At 45.2% G+C, this 20,104-nt stretch overlaps 1 protein-coding gene across 6 annotated transcripts in view; it reads left to right on the forward strand.

Moving 5' to 3' along the window:
• Positions 1-20,104, forward strand: part of TNRC6A (trinucleotide repeat containing adaptor 6A) — a 451,850-nt gene that overhangs the window by 27,590 nt on the left and 404,156 nt on the right. The window lies entirely within an intron of this gene.

A 20,104-nucleotide genomic window follows, 5' to 3' on the forward strand; every position in this document is an offset into this window, starting at 1 on the left:
CCATTCGATCCTGAAAACGAAGAAATATTTAAGCCCTATTTTTTGCTTTCTAAATATTAGGACTGGATTACTTTTGCATTCTTGATTTACTAGAGGCTGCTTTAGGATTTGCATTTAAAAAAAAACATGTTTTGGGATGTTTTGAAACTTTTTCTGTTCTGCTTTTAGTATTGTTGTTGTTTTTTAAAACTGTTTATCTGTAAAAGCTTTTAACAAACTATGCAATACAATGGATGCTTTTCTTGTCTGTCTCTTCCATGCTTCTTATTTAATTGCTTTCAAACGTATACCATGTCCTGCCGCTGCAGTATTGTATCTTTACCGTGTATTTGTTGGATGACGAGGTGTCCCACTGCTTACTTGAGGTAACTACTTTTCTTTTACCACTGCATGGGAGCGTATGTGTCCTTGCATTATCCTCTACTGGCATTGTTCTTGGTAAGCATCAGAGGAAGCTGTCTTAGAAAATGTAACTATTCTAGGTTCTTCCTGGCTGTGTTTCAGGGGGCCTATTCTTCCTGAGTGTTATTGTTTCGTGTAACTAGATTTGCACTGTCGCATCGGATGACATTAGGTCAGGAAGGAACACGTCAATATTAGTTTAGGCGATGCTGCTAGGATGTTAGAGTTGGTTTTAGATGTATTCTGTATTGATTTGTTGATCCCATGTTACACTTTGCTCACCTTATGCTAACAGTGAGATTATCACAGAATTTTATTATGAATAGGGCTCTATTTGGAGACGAGGCAGACTTTTGGTGGTCATTTTTTGTAGTATCCTTTTCAGGTTTAACCTATCGGACAGTTCAAGCTGTCAGGTTGCGAAAGACCTATTGTGGGCTAATCAAGAACTATGTGTACGAACAGCCCATTGCTTACCATAGCAGGCTTCATTATCGCTCTCATTAGCCTGCTTCTCAATCAACGGCTTGCCTTCGTCTTTTGTCACTCCCCGGAGCACAGTCTCTTTCACATCTTTTTGATTGGCTGACTTGTATCTTTCCACTGGTCACTTTTAGGTAACAACTTTTTTTTTTCATTTTTGTTATTGGTTAAGCACTACTTGAGCGCTTATTTTCCGCTCTCTCCTTTGTGTGCTTGTTATCTGCGAAAGCCCGCCCATCCCCCTTCTGCTCTGTGTTGCTCCTTCATGTGCTGCTTTCCCCCTTTTTTCCACCCAACTTTATATTTATTTTATTCCCAGCTGCTACTCTACCTATCTTCCCCATCCCCCCAAAAAAGAAAATTCTGGAGATCAAGATTCAAATCGCTGCTCGCCCCTCCGCCTTATTCATGCCATTTTATTTTTTTGCTTAATTTTATTTACTGATCCATTTTGGATAGGTATATTAAACATAAAAACTTCTGTTTTGTAGATGTTAACTTGTGGTGATGCATATGCAGTATTCACAATCGCAAATGTGCGTGCCTATGGAATGACTGGCAGTGAGCTCTCTCCCGCACCACCGTTCAGCAAAATTGCCAAAGATAATAGGTGTAATAAGGTGTGAACTTTTGAATTTGCCTTTGCTTGTTTTAAATACTGTGGTTTTTGCTCCCTCCCTAGTGCTGCAGTGTATACAACCGCTGGCAAAGCCAATAGTTTCCACATTTGCCCAGCATCTTCACAACGGAACCACACGCATACAAACGGTGAACCTATTGGTGATGCAAGAGTCTGGTCAATGCTAGCCATGCCGGTACCCTATTTCCTTTTCGCCTCGCCCTGCAGAAAGGCCTGTTTTAGTCATTACCCTGTTTAGTTTGCGCCCCCCCCCCCCTCCATCAGTAAATGGGACCTGTCCTGTCCTTTGATAGCAGGTGATGCAGCGCAAAGGGCAACATTTACATATTCTCCCTATGTCACAGATTCGTAATCACGACGACTCATCCATACACTCATTCATTGGTGGGGCCCATAACACCAACACGCACTCTTCTCATTCGAATCCGTACATGGGAGAAAAAGCGATGGACATGTGGGTACCTTATTACCTATCCGGATTAATTTTCTTTACATTATATATATTTTATACATATGCGCTTACAGAATCCTGACCTTAACATCAAGGCACTCCACCACTTGGTCGATGGACCAATTAGTTGGACTGGTTGATGGTGAATTAGAACCAGCTAAATCACAATTCAAGCCTAGGAAACATTTAATTATTTCTGTAATCAATTAAAGAACCACAAACTCATTTCTTATTAATTAGATTTTGTTTATCTAATAACTTCTCTACATAAGCATTTATGCACGACAGTTCATAATATAACTTCAGTTTTATCTTCATAGAGAAATCAGACATTTAGTAAAAAGCATAAACTTAGAAAGTGCAGTTAAGTAATTACCAATTCGCAAGCGTTGGCGACTTACCTGAGCAAACAGAGTTAGCCGCATTCTCTGGTACTATCTCCAGGATAGGCTGTCCAACCCACAGCAAAGATCAAACTATCAGATGAAATAACCTCCCGGAAAACCCAAGAAACCCAAGGCAAACCATGGAAATCGTCACCAACTCAATGCAGACCCAACGCCATGAAAGATCAACCCGATGACCACCCCCCCTTTGGTGGATGCGGGCCTTGTATACCCTTTTCCCCCTATTACTTCATTCTAACATGCAACAATTTGGGGGTAGAGAAATGTTCTGATTGGACAGTTCAGGGTTATTTGCAAATTTTTTAAAGTTTCCCAGGGTAAACTGGTTCTCCATGAGACTTGGCATAGGAAGTCGCAAATTATATAATAATCCTTTTGCTCCCAGGTGAAAGTTGCAAATGTAACAGAGGAAGAGAAGACATTCCTCTACAGGTTCTTTATTGTCCCTTCCGCTGTTCTCACACTGTCGTCAGTTGGCAGGCAAACACGCTCATATCCTTGACAAGAAACTGGGGTCATTTGGAGATCTCCATAGCCATCCGATTCTGCGCAGAAACCATCGCGCTCACATGGTGGCGTTTTTGGTAGAGACTCCATCTTGGATACTGCGGCATAGTAGGCCCGAATCCCAACCAAGCAAAAACAGACATAACAGTAATTAAAATATAGAAATGGAGATTCTAATGTTTAAACCCACACTAATCCCAATATAGATTAGTATTTCCCTAGCGTTAGAAACATTTAAAGCGATAATACTCACCATTTTGTAGTCTTAGAAGCACAAACAAACACAAAGCAACATAAATCATGCAATTTTCTATTTTACCACAATCTAAGGTTAGTTTGCATACCATAATTAATTATTCTGCCATGCAATTAGCATTTTAGTCCCACGTGTATCTTGTGTTTATCAAGGTGTAAAAGTTGATTAGTAAAATTTCACTGCAAACCAGTTAGTGCAAGTTAGATTTAGAATAATTACGTAATTAATTTCATGCAAATTAGAGGTATACAAAATGTTTTACCTGCTTCATCACAGGTTAGTACGACCCAGGCAAGTCACTGTGCTTCACGGCTCTCGAGCCACCATGTCAAGGGAGATCACGATGCAGGACTCCATCAACTTTGTGTTTGTTCCAGGCCCGCCTTCCTGTAGCTTATCGTGGTCCGGCTCAAAAGGACCTGTGTCAAGGAGCTCACTATACAGGCCTCCATCGCTTTGTGTGTTGGTTCCAGGCCCGCCTTCTGTAGCTTACTGTATTCTGGCTCTCGAGCCCCCGTGTCAAGAGAGATCGTGATGCAGGCCTTCATCGCTTTTTGTGTTGGTTCCCGGCAGGCCTTTCTGTAACTGACTGTGGTTCGGCTGTCAAGGCTGTGTCAAGGCAGATCATGATGCAGGCTTCCATTGCTGTGTTCAAGGCCGACCTTCCTGTAGCTGACCCGGGTCCAACTGCTTACTGCGCTGTGGCGTTGCGCCGGGCTGCTCTAGAGCCTGTCTGTTTTTTGTTAGCTGGTGAGCACCGCCTTCTAAGAGCTTTCCCTTGCTGCTACCGTAAACTCACAGCAGCAGTCAGAATACTCTGTTGCCTTGGTTCTGCGATCTTGCCGATACCGGGGGATTAAGAGTCATGTTCTGCTAAGTAGTGGAGCAAGACCTCCACGCAGCTCTACCGTTCAGGCTCTGCCCTTGAGCCAGAGCTCCTCCTGCCTGCGCCTCATCCCTGGTGGTCTAATGGAAGAGAACCCTGCTCTGCTGCTATTCCGCTCTGTGGCCTCTGTTCTCTTTTGCCCCTTTCTTTTGCTGCTTTCTCTTTTTCCCCCTCTTCTCATGCTCCCTGCCACTGCGGCCCCCGTCCTCTCTAGCGTGTTGATTCCACCTCCCAGCTGATCGCCCTCCCCCGACTTAATGGCTGCCGCGCCAAAGGCAACCCTGTCTGTGCACGTCCATGACCTGTCTGCGACCAGCACCAGGGATCCTGGTCCCTTGACCCCAGCTGTTACGATCCCAGCACCCTCTACTCTCTCAACTCCGGACGCAGCAACAACTGCCAGCTCTTGGCACCAAGCAACACCCAAGGCCCGATCTTCTGCCGCCGCACGTTCACCTACCTCCGGACCCCAGCAGTAACCCCCAGCCCACCGGATGCCAGTGCACACAAACCACTTAACTGCATCCTCCTCAATGTATGCTCCCCACACACACGCTGTAGAAATCTGGGACCTCCTCAACACTCACATGCCCGACGTCACCTTTCTCCCGGAGACCTGGACCAACGCCAACTACGCACCCGCCATGCCCGACATATACAAGATGCTTAGAAAAGACTGGCCAATAGACCAGGAAGGAGGCCTTGACATCATCCTCAAAAGCTCCCTCGGATTGACAACCACAGGGTCAGATGACACCTCGCCCCCCTCCTCCCATGGAACACATCCACTTCCAGATCAACCCCAGAACAGCGCTCCGCATAACACTCGCCTACAGACCACCTGGCCCCCGCACCCTATTTACCGTCATCGCCGACCTCCTCGCACCCCCCACGCACTCTCCTCCACAGACTACATTCTACTCTGAGACCTGAACTTCCACTTGGACAACTACAGCGACCCCAACACCACTGCTCTCCTAGAGAACCTCACCAACATAGGACTGAAGCAACTTGTCTCCACCCCCACTCACACTGAGGGACACATGCTCGACCCCCATCTTCGCAGTAGGAAACAGCATCATCTTGAGCCACACCACGGAACTGCTCTGGGCTGACCACCACTGCATCCATTCCTCCTTTACTAAACTCACCGCACACAAGCCTGCGTGCTGCCTCCAATGCAGAATCTGGAACAAAGTCTCAAAGAACACCTCACCCGCACTTCACCCCCAATTACGAAAGACGCCAACACCGCGGCAAGCAACCTCCACCAATAGCCAACTGCGCAAACACATTTGCCCCCCTCCAGAACACCACAAGGCGACACAACAAGAAAGCAAACTGGTTCACCACAGCACTCCAAGAATCCAAGCCCTCCTGCCAACCACTGGACAAGACCTGGAGAAACAGCAAGACTCCGGAAGCACGCTCCGCCTTCAAAACACCCACCATGGTACACCACCCCCTCATCAAATCCACAAAGAAGAACTTTGTCCAAGACCGAATCCTCTCCAGTGAACACAACTCCAAGGAGCTCTTCGCCATCATATAGGAATTTGCCTAACCCAACAGCGCAACAAATGACGTCCCTCCCTCCACAGTCCTCTGCAACAGACTATGCTCATTTTACCCCAAAATCAAGACGCTCTACGACAACTTTGATGACCAAGACCTCTGCACCACCCCAACCGCCACCCCCAGGGACGCCACCCAACAGACCCTACTTACCTGGACTCTAGTCACGACCGAAGACACCGTAAAGACCATGAAGAGCATCTACTCCTGAGCACCTTCTGACCCCTGTGCGACGCACATCTTCCACAGGGCCGCCACACCCATCGCACCCAAGCTACGTCGAACCATCACTTGCTCCCTTTAAACCGCCACATTCCCTGACAACTGGAAGCGTGCTGAAGTCAACCTCCTCCTAAAGAAACCCTCTGCAGACCCGAAGGACCTCAAGAACTTTAGGCCATCTCGCTGCTTCCTTTCGCAGCCAAGGTCATCAAAAAGGCCGTCAACACCCAGCAAGCACTCTTAATCGAAGCGAACAACATCCTAGACACCTCTCAATCAGGATTCCGCAGCAACCACAGCACTGAGACTGCCCTCCTCGCGGCCACAGACTACATCCGTGCCCTTCTCGACCAAGGCCAAACAGCAGCCCTCATCCTCCTGGACCTATTCCCATTCTTCAACACAGTCTCCCACTGCACACTAGCCACCAGACTCCAAGACGCCAGCATCCAAGGAAAGGCCCTAGACTGGTTACGGTCATTTCACACGGGCAGAGCTGCTCACACCCACCCCTCAGCGCCTTGAGACCCTAACGAGTGAGTAGTGCGCTCTACTAAACCCTGATTGATAGTGCGTTTTTAAACATCATGTGCAACTTTGCAGATTCCCAAGGTGAATCCATTACGCGAAAGGTAAACTTGCAGAGGAATCTTGCATACATTCTATCATCGATTAAAGTGAAAATCACCTTGTGATGCCTACAAAGACTACTTGGCACGGACAAAAACAAACCTTGGGATAGCAAAAACCAAGAACTTCAACTCTGCACTGCCCAGGTCTTACCGTCTGGCAAGGGGTCCGGCCTCAGAGGTACATTTAAACTGCAGAAGGCAGGTGGGCGTGGAACTCATTCACACCCGGAGGGCGGCCCGCCGCAGTTTTGGGGTCGCCCATGCCTGGCGCACCCGTGATAAGGCCGCGTGGCCAGCGGTCTCCTGGAGATGCATGGGGCATGTACGTTCCTCGTGGACCCTGTTATAACCACACTGCCTGGACGGGTTTCGGCGATGTGGTGCCTTTCATGGGACCGGCTGTCCCATCGCTGGATCCGAGGTGACACCTCGGCCAGGGCTTGTCTGGCCTTCGGGTCCCCTCTCCGACAGCAGAGATCTCTGGTTCGGTTTAGGATGCAAATGCCGAGTCCCACAGTTACACTTCTGTCTATTCCGTAATGGTTGCTGTTGTGTGGGTGTGTGCTGCCGTTTCACTGACATCTTACCTTGGTTTGGACCTGCAGTAAAGAAACCCACGCTAGGCGTGTTCGCTCCGATAGGCGTTGCACTTCTCTGGCTTCAAATTGTTTGGTCTTCAGGCCAGTGGAGCCGCCTGCTTCGGTTCTTGATGTTTTGAGCCTCCATCCTGCGCGTGAATATTGATTTCTTGCTTGCTACCCTTGCAGCTGGGCGGGAGGGCCTGCATACAAATCACCCAGGTGACCCTGCTCTTCCTATGAGGTCAACTGCTGCTCTTATAAATCGAAAAGTCCAAATTACTAGCCTTATCAATTAAACTGCCCTTTGCTGCCAACAGCAATCCCTTTAAAAAGATCGTTTATTCCTCATGAATAAGGGATCACAAATCGGGTATATATTTCGGTAGAGATTACCTTAGCTGTTTTACCATCCTCAAGTTATTAAAAGTTACGAATGAGCATTGAAAAAGTCATTAGGCATGTCCTTGACAATCTGATGTTATTGTTAAACTTTTAAATGTATTTTATTGAAACTTTACGACACAAAAAAATGGCAAAATATGATGCTTTCTAAACGTAACAAAGTTTGTAATAAAAAGGTAAATAAATAAAAACGAGCCTTATCAATTATTATTTTAATAGCGCACAGCCGAGTGCTTCCTGGCAGGTAGATTGACTTTACAACAGCTATATAAAATCTTTTTAGTTTTAGTGTGAATCACAGGAAACGTTGTTGGAACAAAGACGAGTTACTATTGTTTTGAATTACTGTAACCATATCGCCTTTGTGATGTTTTGGCGTTGTCTTTTCTTTTTGGGGGTGCTGTGCAGCATCGACAAGAAGAAAAAAAAGAAAAAAAAGCATTCATGGGACAGATGTTTTAAAAAAAAATATTTATTCACAATGTGGCAGAGGTCACTGGGAGCGCTAAATACTTTTTCTTTGGGTGGGAGCTGGTTTGTGAAAACTGAGCCGCCTGGCAGTAATAGCAGCTGTGGGGCCATCCCAAAAATTGTTTAAAAAAAAAAATACATGCTTATTGTTAAGGACTGAGGGGCCAATTACGAAGGTGCAGGTGCGGGCAGACATTTGGCAATGGCAGAGTAAGCAGCAGAAGCCTTGTAGGCTGATCAAGGGGTAGTGAAAGTAAATGAAAAATACCTGAGGGTGCGATGAGGAGGGAGCAACTGAACGCATGGAGCAGGTATTTGAGCGGGATTATGTAATACAAAAATAAAACCGTGCAGAGCGGAACTAAACACTTGTGCTTATCTGCGATGCAGTAGCAAATGCTGTCTGCAAGGGAAATACACAAGTCAACCAATCAAAATGATGCTACAGAAGCATGCTCTAGAGGAGGGACAAGCGGAAGAAAAGCAATTGAGTAAAAAGCAAGCACATTAGTGACCAAGCTAACCAGTGGGCTACCTCAGAGCCCTCAGTAAGTGTTTGGTATGGCTTACAAAATGTATTTAGTATACCGACCTCTTAAAGCTGTCTGTAGGCGAGACCTAAAGAGCTAAAGAATGGAAATGAATAGCATTGTCAAAGTAGAATATTGACGCACTAGCCCATCCATTTAAGTGCACTTCTTTTGGTGCATGTGTTAGAGCAAAACGCTGCCACTGGCAGTGCAAGAGAGACAGTGCTGAAGTGAGCTACCCACTGCCCCCTACTTAAGCGGTAGAAGCAAGATGTGAATGACGCTGAACAGACCAGTGAATGAAGAGAGCTGTCCGAGGCAGCTCTAAGTATCTATATATTTGTAAACTTTTATATAACATTTGTTTCTATTTCAATAGGCTGGGGAGAGGAGTTGGCCTAACGGCTAGGGCGCTCGACCTCGGACCCGGGGGAACTGGGTTCGAGTCTCGGTAATCCTGTGATTCTGGGCAAATCACTTAGTCTCCCCGTGCCCAACAAAAAATAATAATTGTGTGTCCTCATGTAACGTAACTGGTGCTATGTAAAGCGCTCTGATACCTGATCGGATTAGGGTTAAGTTCGCGCTATATAAAACTCTGCTAAAAAATAAAAAAATAAGGCTGTTACTCACATTTTACTTTTGCCCCCCACTAAAACACAGACCGCGCGAGGCAACGGGTCAGCCCACTTCAGACATTGGCTGTCATGCTCCACGAGTGAAGACATTTGGCCTAATCACGTTCACACATCCATATTAAAGTACACTTCAGTGCCAGAGCTGGCAGAACAATAGTTTGTTAATGCGTTATTCTTTAGTTTGTACCCTTTTTTGCATATTTTCTAATGCTTCTGTTTGTCTTTCTTATAGTAGATAAGACATTTATTCGTTTTCTTTTGCCCCCTTAATAATCATACGTTCCTGTGATGCCCTTACAAACTAAAAAGGAGTTCTGACCCTGTTCTAAGTACGCCTGCCTCAGAGGAAGCATCTTTATTGTTCTAATACAATTACATGCATTTGTTAATTTATTTTTTAAAGAAACATTTTTCATTGCAAGCATCTGGTTGCCACATTTATGACATGGCATATATCCTTTTTTGTACTACATGCTTTAACTAAACGTCTTTTTTATGTATATAAATCACACCAGCTACCTGAGGCCAGACATTTTGGTGTTGGCAGTGCTTGTTACCCATACGTTAACACCAGTAGGTACTGTTTGGATCATTTCCTTATTTCTGTGTTAGGTTTTGATTCTGATTGTGTGTGAAGTCTTTCACGATTGTATGGAGTAATATTTTTTTAGGTCTTCTACAGGCTGCTCTAGCTGCTGGTTGTTGATGACCTACTGTGGACACTAGCATTACTTGCAGTGGGCTTTGGTTCAGCCCATTATTTACCATTGGTTAACTTTCTTGTCAATTGTCAATATTCTTGTTTGCTTCTTTTTTGATGGCTTTCCTTTCTCTTCTTGTGTTTGTCCCTCCACTGGACGATGGCTTTTTGTGTCTCGCCTACCGCATATAGCGCTTAGCTTTCTGGTATGTGAATACCTATAATGGACCTTACCACACACTTGCAGTACAACTTGGCCCAACCCATTCCTTAACGTTGTTTTTCTTTGTTGCCTCTCCTATTTGTTTAATATTTTATTATCTTGCTTTCCTTTACATCAATTTGTCTCTCCCTCCCCTCCCTCCCCCCCCCCCCCCCCCCCCGAACCCCTCTCCCCGGGGCACCTAGCCTCTTGACCTACCTTTCGATTGGATGGTTTGAATCCTTTCACTGCTCACATTTCAGAAATAGTAATCATGTATTTTCCTTTCAGCACTCTATGGGGGTGCATGCATTATAGCTCCTTTCCTCATGTGCTTCCCCCCTGCCAACTGCCCCATGCTTTGTGCTGCACTCTCCCTGGTGTGCTTCTCCTGTCAAGCCCACCGTGTACTCCTTGTTGCTCTCTTCCCTTATATACTGCTTATCTCCTCCTCCTCCCCCACCTGGCTTTATTTTTAAACGGAGAGGAGCACACTACCTGGTTTACCAATATACAATTCGCCCAGATACATTGTGGTAAATGCAGTGCATGATAACACTTAAGTTAAAAGTCTTGAGTATTCACCATTATTGGTACAGCCAGTGCCGGGTATTTCTAGATGTTTCTGAATATTTGTCCCTCATCAGTAGAGTAACACCTTACATTTGGGTGTGCTGGCAATGCTGCTTAGTCTTCTGTTCGTCCTGGTCTCCTTTTCTTCTAGAGCATCACTGTGGTCCTCATGCACAACGAACACTACCCATATAAGCCGCAGGAGAGACACAGTTTTCAACCATAGCACTCCCATGAAGTAACGTGCTGCCCATGCAAAATTGTGCTTCAGCACTTTTTTGAAGGTATGAAGTGCTATACAGCCCTCCGAAAATCATAACATTTTTACCAGACCTGCAGGTCTAGTGACTTGAATAATCTACTCTGTCTAACTGTAATCTTCTAGACCAGTCACTGGTCTCAAATTTTGTGATCCTAGACAAATATTCTTTTTCACCAAGATGGCTTTTTCTTCATTATCCAGTATGAGAGAACCTTAAAATATGTATGTTCATAATTTCTGCTGTACAAAAAAAAGTGTATGATTTAATAGACTAAACCTTTGCTCCCTATCTAGCCCACCTGTAGGGTACACGTGACCCCTGACTTGCGTCTTAGTTTACTAATGGCATTGTCAGGGCGGAAGAAGGATGTTTCTTAGTTCATGTTTAAAAACTTTTAATTGATATATTAGGAATGATGTGGTAGCACACTGTCCTTTGCAGACTTCATGTTGAAATGGCCACAAAACTTTCCTAATAACATGCAGTTTTACTGCTTAAACTATATATTGTCCAAATCTGTAGAAATTGGGTTTCAGCAAAAATTTCATTTGCACATCACTAAGCAAAATGTTCTGATTTGTTTTCGTCCTATTAAAATCGGAATTACAAAAAAATGTGCTTTCATAACTACTGAAATATATTTTGAAATATTTGTACAGTTCAGTTATGAGCTATTTAAATTTTTGAAAAAACTTGACCTCCTACAGCCTTTCATTTCACACTTTGTACAGCACAATTTGTCAAAATGCACTTCACAAAATCCTCTAAATTTGCAGAGAATGAAAAACACCTCAATCTCTAGGATCACATAAGGAGGAACTCATAAGGCGACCTAAGCTGACACATGTACGACCTTAATCTTTTAATGCAATGTAAATGTGAAAACCAGTTTCAAAGGCTTAGGTATTGCACATTCGCTTTCTTGAGTGACCTGAACACCTGTTCTTTGTCCGCTTGTCACAACGGGCCAGGTGGCCCGAAAATAGCTCGTCCTGATAAAATCCAACTCCCCATAGCGAGTAGATTTCTCAGTCTCCTATATAGACCCGGTTACACTGCGTTGCCCTGTAGTTCCTATACTTTGCCCTGAAGTATCTTGTACTTCATTGTCACGCTAAGCCCTTTCTTTAGCCCTCAAAAAGAAAAGTTTCCTTCTTTAAGAAAAAGGAGTACTTGCAAGTTTGTCTATTCTTGTTGAGTATGTTATGCTCTTTAGATGAAGATTCTTAGGAATTGGAGAACCTGATCACGCTTATCTACAGGTGCTAATAAATGGACCTCCAAACTGGTCGCACACAATGGTTGGTATTTTACTATTGCATGACTGTTGTGCATTGACTGTCTTCAAATAATTTGTTAGAACTATGATAAACAACTTGTAAGATCAGGGCAAATGTTAGATAGGCCCTAGACGTATTTCATCACACATCCCTGATCGATAAGTCTTTTTCATACCCCATTGTCTATATATTGTCAGTTGCCATCCGACTTGTATGACTGTTTTAGTATATTGAGCCCGAATGATTGCAAACTGTGTATAGCTTGCCCGCATACCTTATGCAGTCATTGGAGAAGCAGTCTGAATTCTGTCATTCAGCATCTTCCCTTAGCCACAAGACCTTGCTTGGACCCCCACCACTACTTTATATACCGTTGGCACCAATAGTCTTGTATCTAATGGAGCGAGAAGGGGGCCACTCATGCTTGGCTTCTGCGATTTTAGAAAAAAAAATTGCAAAGGTACCTCTGCAGAACCATATGGAAGCTGCAGAAGCTAATGCTACTTTTCCCTTCCAAAACCGAGCTCTATCATGTTATCTTTATTTTGCAGCCTCTGTTGCAACACGCACACTAGAGAAGTGGAACGTTTTTCATCCCTGTCCTGATGGTTCAAACAGTGACCACAAATCTGAGGTGTCTAAACTGAAAACCTGGCCAGCGAAGGCACGTTTATCATTACCATTCAAACATCATGCATTTCAAGCCCCTACACCGAATACACACATTCTCTAATATTGAATGTAGCCACGTTTACATGCATATGTTACATCGGGCCTGTCTTGTATGTACCATGCATTATTACAGAAAAGCACCAACACGCTTTGTCCTTAAGTTCCTTCTACTTTGTCCTGAAGCTCCTGGTGATAGTGATTTTAGTGCAGTTTTTTCTAAATGAATGTTATACCCATTCCTAGTCCCAATGCTTCATGCGTGTAACAAACGTCTGGGTTGGCAGGGCCCATGAGACATTCCCTTATCCATCTGTTGTGCAGCGATCTAGTACGATTCCACATCCGGTGCTTGTAAACCGCCTCCTGAGGTCAATAATTGAAGTTTGCTATGGGATACTCTCTTTGCTGCTTGCCCCAAGTTAAGTCTGTTAACATAATGTCCAAATTGGTGAATAAGCTTTTGGGCAGACGTATAGGCGTAATGGAAAAGAGACCGAGAAGACATGGCAATTTAATTTTACTGATGGCCGATTTGCTCATTGTTGGGATGGGTTGATTCTTTAAAAAAGTCAATAACTTGGGTGTATTCCACAAGGGTCCCACTAAGTCCAAATGCATAACATATGCTTGGTTATCTGTGTTAACTTCCCATGTCGATGGAAGGGTGGATAATTCTTGTAACAAATTTCCCCCAATATTCTTGGAGGCTAGAAAGACGACTTAAGTTTATTGTTTGATTCAATATCTTACCGTATTAATTCCGCAATACCGTCGCTGTGCTACGACAAGTCTTTGTGTCTTTTTAAAGTAGAGCAGCATATTCTGTATAAAGAGATTATGTATGCCACTCTTCCCTTTGTTTGACCTCTGTATGGGCACCCTTCAGGGCAAAGAGTAGGAAGTTGTATGTGAAATTGTTTTGATCTCTCAAGCTTTTGTAATGGTTGTAATTGAGTATACAAAAATATTCATTCATTATGTTTGCGCTCCTCTTTTCTTTTGTGGTACAAACATTCTTGTTTGGGGTGTGCCAGAATAGATAGCATAGGTGAAATTCTGGTTGGTCTAGCCTAGTAGTTTGTAGTCTCGATTTAGCATCGGAAGTGGACTGTATTGGGACATTTCAAGGGATTCTTCTGATAGGGTTCGGTCTCCATTATGGATTCCCTACTAGTGGTGGGCAATGAAGTGCACTCGGTTGCTGCTCTTAAGGGATAATGGCGTATTATATGCAGCATACAACGCTGATGGGTGTCTCTTAAAATTTTAAGCATTTATGCATGTTTATTTATACAGCCAAACATAGCTGGTGTGGGGGGGGGGTGCAGTGGAGAGGTAAACAGCTAGGAGCATTGGTTACATTATTCATGTGGGAAGGGGGCAGTTTTAATGTGTTGAGATGTAGTATTCCTTGATGAAGTGAAACTCCCATTATTTGCGAAATTGGATCAGGACTTTTTTGGATATTGATAATGTTGTGGTTCAATATCAACGGATCATTAATGAAAACCTATTCTGTGCATGTGTTTTATTATTATTTTTTGCCATTTTTATTCTTGCGTCTAACGCTGGCTGCACTGGCTGTGGGTGGTGCCTATTTTTCTGCCAGATAGAAATGAAAAGGAGATTTATAGAGCGCGAAACATTAACCCGAGGGTGTCAAGGCGCTTCAAGATAGGCCTAGTCGCAGTGGCATCCCAAGTGAGACAGCCAGACTTGAACATCGTGCACATGTGTAAGGGGAGGCAGTCCAGTTCCATCCGGATTATGGTGATGTGGTTCAGTTTATTTGTGGCATGTGGGATGCTTTCCGTGGCTATGATCATTTACAGTGACCATCTCTTGTCACAATTGTGGTCTTCTGGTCTAGGCACCTTTAATAAATGTAGTAGCTCATGTTGCAAATGAGGAAGCAGAGACTGGCTGCGCACTCGGACTGCAAGTAGGCTTTCAATATTTTTCAGTATTGAAAGCCCTGTTACAACCTGTTTAATATCTGGAAGTAGCCAAAGGCGGAAAAACATCCATTCTGGTTTACTGTATACATGTTCTTTACTGTTATTTGAACTGGGAAATGGAGTGAGTAAATTCTCAGTTCGTTCATTCTGGTTCACTGTTACTAGCTGTCAAATCTTGAGAAGGTTTCCTAATTCAACACTTCTAATCCAACACTAGTAGTATCCTTAATTCACTGAATAAGTACCTATGTAAAGTCTGCAGAACCACTGCTGCAAACCACTATCCGAAACCCGCTGGTGGTAACTGGAGCTCCACTACCAGCAGTATCTGCAGATTAGTTGGCTGGTCTCCAACTGAGCCCCGATTATCCACTGCTAGTTGTAGGTGTGAATCACAGGATAAGCACAAATATGCATATGTTCAATCACCACTATCACCTGATAAGCTATCTTCTGAACTCTGATCATCTACACCTGCTCCAAGTCCTTTCTCGTGCCTTTAAGGCTAAAGGGGCTTGTGTAGTATAAGTGATGGTTGTTTCTTTGTTTCCAATTGAGCAAAATACTTTAATAAACTAGCCAGGCTGTTGACATAAAGAAAGTAGACCGTGTCAGAGCGTCATTGAACTGTTAGATAATTCTCTACCTTTTAAATTGCCGTTTAATCCAAGGGACCTCTGTTTCAACACATATCCCTAGCACCACCATCTTAATCAGGATGCTTCATTTGGTTTGAAAAGTAACTTCCCCACCAGCTTCATTTACCCTGGCTTTGTTCTAAATGTACTTTTCATCTGAGACCCTTTCCAAGGTGAAGTTTGACCATACTAGCGTAGATCAAGAATGTCATATTTGTGTTGGACAAACAAGTGTTGCTCGCAATTAAATTTTTTATAACATAGAATTGTTAGGTGAAGTGAGACTAAAAGAAATTACCTGTTGCAGTGCGTTCGTACTCTTAGACACCTATTTCCTAAAACAAATATACATTAGTTCTATTCATCGTTGTTTGACTTGATTCTCCAGAGGTTATGGTCAAATGTTCCTAAATGGATGTTGTGGGCTGCTCGTGAGACAACTTGGAAAGGTTTAGAAACCTTGTTAGGGCACACATGGGTCCATGTGGCTTAACGTGTTCTATAAACTGTCAAGTGTAAAAATATTGCACCATATTTGGTTTTTTAGGTCGAGCCTAGCGCAGCGTGCATGTGCTGCTCTAGGAAATCGGCCTCTTGTAATCACTTCAGCTTTTGTAGAAGCTCGTGCATGTGGTGCTCACATGCAATTGGCCTTTGCGTCTGGCTTTTGCACGCAATTGGCCAAAGGCGTGTGGATGTCCCAGCTTTTTGGTAAATGATTACTCCCAGAACGTTTTACTCTCGGGAGCCAGCAGCGGCGCGCAGGGGCCATCTGTTTTTGCTCAGGTTTTCTTGCCACTCAACCATGTCGCTTTCATTTGAAGGCGCGTCCCCTCCACCCCACCTCCACAAGAGAGCTCGTCGCTTGTTTTAATCCTGCGATTAATGCTTTCAAATGGTGCCTCATTCTTTTCTTCAATGAGTGTGCATTTTCTCTGATCAGGAGCTAAAAGTTATTTAAACATGTGGCTGCCTGGAAGTATACAGAACTTAAGCCCATCAGAGTGCATGCTGAGTTTGCAAGTTAACCCACCTTAAAGCTGTCTCGCAGCAAACTATGTTGGTTTATCTTTAAATTCTGGCCCACATAAAACTCCTTAGTCTGACTGGGAGATACGACACGCTTTGCTCGAAAAGGAATGTGAAAACAATACCTTTCTGAGGAGCCAGGTGTGCGCTGCATACATTATTGAGGGGCCAAATTTGCAATTTAGTAACAGCAGACATGCTGAACGGCCCCGGACCCCTGCATCCCCCAACACCTGCCACTCACAGGAAAAAATCCCGCCTTTCATCTTAGGGCCTCTCTCTGAACCCCGAATTTGAAACTGTTTATCCTCACTGCACTGGATGAGCAGCAAGGGCGTGTCCCGCCCCAGGGGCTCTCAGAGGTGCATTGTGGGCTGTGCGCGCTAACTGGTAATACAATACACTTGTCCCGCTGCTGCCCCGGGGGTTCCATTCATGAGAAAGCTTTCTCCTACCACTGCTGTGCTTTTAACCCTGATCTGCCATGGGGTTGGATGTCCCCCCTATGATTTCGGTTTCTGCAGACCAGACACTGTTTTAGCCGAGCCAGAGGTAAGAATAACATCTCGCCATGCGCGGTTGGCAGTGAATAGGTCCGGGCACCAAAATAAAAGCGGCCTGCTCGACAGCCTACAGAAAAGAGTGGCCTTCTTTTGCAGATTGGGCAGTTCTATCTTGCACCGAGACACTGCTTAGGTTTGTACAGACTCGCTGTAGGGTATTTTGCGAGCTATGAACGGCTATGTATTTGGGGGTCACAACAGGAAAGTGGTTATTATTCAACTGTAAATGGCAGTGAAGTGTTAGCCTGGGCCCTCTAAAGGGATCCGTTGTGAAATATCCCTTAGACTACAGGGATGCCGAAGGGGGAATCTGTCACAAGGGAATGGGCACAGTCAGTGCTGCCTACTGTGAAACTGGGAAAGCAGGTTAGAGCTTTGTCATCCTCTCAGCATCCTGTGATTCTGGGCAAATCACGAATCTCACCTGCCAAAAATCAAAAGAAAATTAATGTGACCTTGTGTAATGTAACTGGTGCTCATGTAGAGCTCAGGTTTGCGCTACATAAAACTGCAACAAAAAAACAACAAAAAAGAGGCACACTCTCGGGAACCCCACCACCTGCCAGCCAGGGGAAACTTCAAAGAGACGACCATCAGGAGGGGAACCATACCAGCATACAAGAGAAGGCGCCCAGCCAGGAGAGGCTCACAGGACAGAAGAGGCGCGTCTTGGGGCTATTGTCGCCCTTGCTCAGACGGCGCCCTGAGTGGAAAGATATGTGCCACCCTGCTACTGATCAACAAAACGATGCAGCAGGGGTCTTTCCTTAGTCCCTAGCCGGCTACCTCGATCTGCCTTTGAACACAGACATCTCCATCCTCCTCCACCTTACCTGAATCACCAGCTGGTGCCAAGTTGTTTGTTGGGGGTTGGGGAGTGGGTGCGTGGCAGCAGGGGGTGACGGGTATCTGGGAGTGCAAGGAAAAGGTTCATAAGGTGTTAAAACAGCGGCTGCAGCGCGTTATGAATGATTGGAAGCGCTTTAGACTGACTCACTGGAGCCAAGGCAGAGAGACTGCTGTTTGCAGGACCTTTATGCAAAGATCTTCAAAATGAAAAACTTTAAGTTCTAAAGTTCCCTTAGACCTGCACGAGCGTTGGGAAAAATAAAAAAATAAAAATCTTTGCACACTGTCAGTATTGGGTAATGAGCACAGCTCAAAGAAAAGGCGGGCTGTTTGTGCCTGGCAATGTTCTCTGAGCCTAAGAAGATGCTACAATCTTTTTTGTTCAAATGTCCATGTGCTGCTCTTATAAATAAGTGCTTGTAGTCAGACCCCCCAGGATATTGCGGAATGGATCAGCAAATTTAGCGGCACAATTATGGAAGTTTTGCGGCACAAATATAGCAATTTAGTGGCATTTTTGCGGCACTTTATTTTACTCATAATCATCCATTTTCAGCTTTAAAACAATGGAAACTATTTTAGCAGAGTATTCCACTTTGAAATTGGTAACCTGGGATATGCCTTAAACCTATCAATATTGGGCAACCTGTAACTGCTACCACAGCCACCTACCGCTGACTTCGACCGCTGTGTACCGCCCCTTCTCGCCGGACCCGCTTCGCGGTAACACAGCGGCTGCAATACTCCAAAGGGCTTCTTCCAACCGGCAGGGCCGGTAAAGTTAAAAGGCAGTCGAGCCTCACATCAGGTGGATTTCTCCTATCAATATTGGGCAATCTGTAACTGCTACCACAGCCACCTACCGCTGACTCCGACCGCTGTGTACCGCCCCTTCTCGCCGGACCCGCTTCGCGGGTCCCGCTTCGCGGTAACACAGCGGCTGCAATACTCCAAAGGGCTTCTTCCAACCGGCAGGGCTGCGAGGGTAGAGCGGAGGACTCCACGGACCAGGAGTCCCCGCGCGCCCGTTACCAGCTGGGCTCCTCTCCCTGCCGGCCCCGCCCCCAATCGCCGGTAAAGTTAAAAGGCAGTCGAGCCTCACATCAGGTGGATTTCTCCTATCAATATTGGGCAACCTGTAACTGCTACCACAGCCACCTACCGCTGACTCCGACCGCTGTGTACCGCCCCTTCTCGCCGGACCCGCTTCGCGGGTCCCGCTTCGCGGTAACACAGCGGCTGCAATACTCCAAAGGGCTTCTTCCAACCGGCAGGGCTGCGAGGGTAGAGCGGAGGACTCCACGGACCAGGAGTCCCCGCGCGCCCGTTACCAGCTGGGCTCCTCTCCCTGCCGGCCCCGCCCCCTTGGGGTCCTTAGATCTCCCATAAAGGAAAGGTAACATTTTCGCTGCGCGGGAGCGCGCGGGAGGGCGCCGGGAGAAGCCCGGGACAAGGGCGGGACCGTCTGTGGCCGTCCGGGGTCGGACGAGGTTGGGTTGGGCCTAGAGTCTTGGTTCTTTGTACATTCACCGTCTCGTTATACCGCATACTACATTTTGCGTTATATTGTGGCACCTTTATTAATCTTCAACTATGGCCCTAAGATCGGGTAAACAGCGCCTTGTGCATATTCAAACCTCTAAGGGTGTTGTCTCAGGCCCCCTTGACGCTTTTTTCACCCGAGCCACAGGGATACTAGAAAAAGAAATTGAACTAGCCGAGCATAGATTGTCCCTGGACTTAGTTACTGGGAAACGCTCATCTATTGGTGCCCTGGCCCGTGTTAAAAGCCCTTTAACTAATGCTGCATTTAACTGTATCTCTACTTCAGAGACTGAAGCGATAGCTCATGTAGATGGGGACGGAGATCCAACATCCATGTTTAATGATAACTTTGAACCAAAATCTGATAATAACCTGACCTGTTTAGAAGTGGATAGCCAAAATACGAAGGACGACGAGAGTAGCCTGTCCAGAACCCCCCAACTTTACCCTCTAACCTTATCCAGCATGCCTGCTTTGCCTCCAGTACTTACCAATCAGGTTCCACGGAAAAGAAAGCACGCCCCAAGCTCAACGGGAGAAATTGTACAAAAACAACCTAAAATAGATTATGTTAATAGCTCCTCTCATTCCCAGACCATACAAGAACCCCCAATAGTGTACTGTCCTTCATTGGTCCATTCAGGGTCTTCTAATCCATGCCCAACATGTTATAGCAGTGACGATGTCCTGTTGGTAAAAATAGAAGCAATGATTAAAACCTTATTGCATCCGATCTTAGAAAATACCAG

Source organism: Triturus cristatus, chromosome 10, assembly GCF_964204655.1.
Source record: "Triturus cristatus chromosome 10, aTriCri1.1, whole genome shotgun sequence".
Taxonomy (NCBI): Eukaryota; Metazoa; Chordata; class Amphibia; order Caudata; family Salamandridae; genus Triturus; species Triturus cristatus.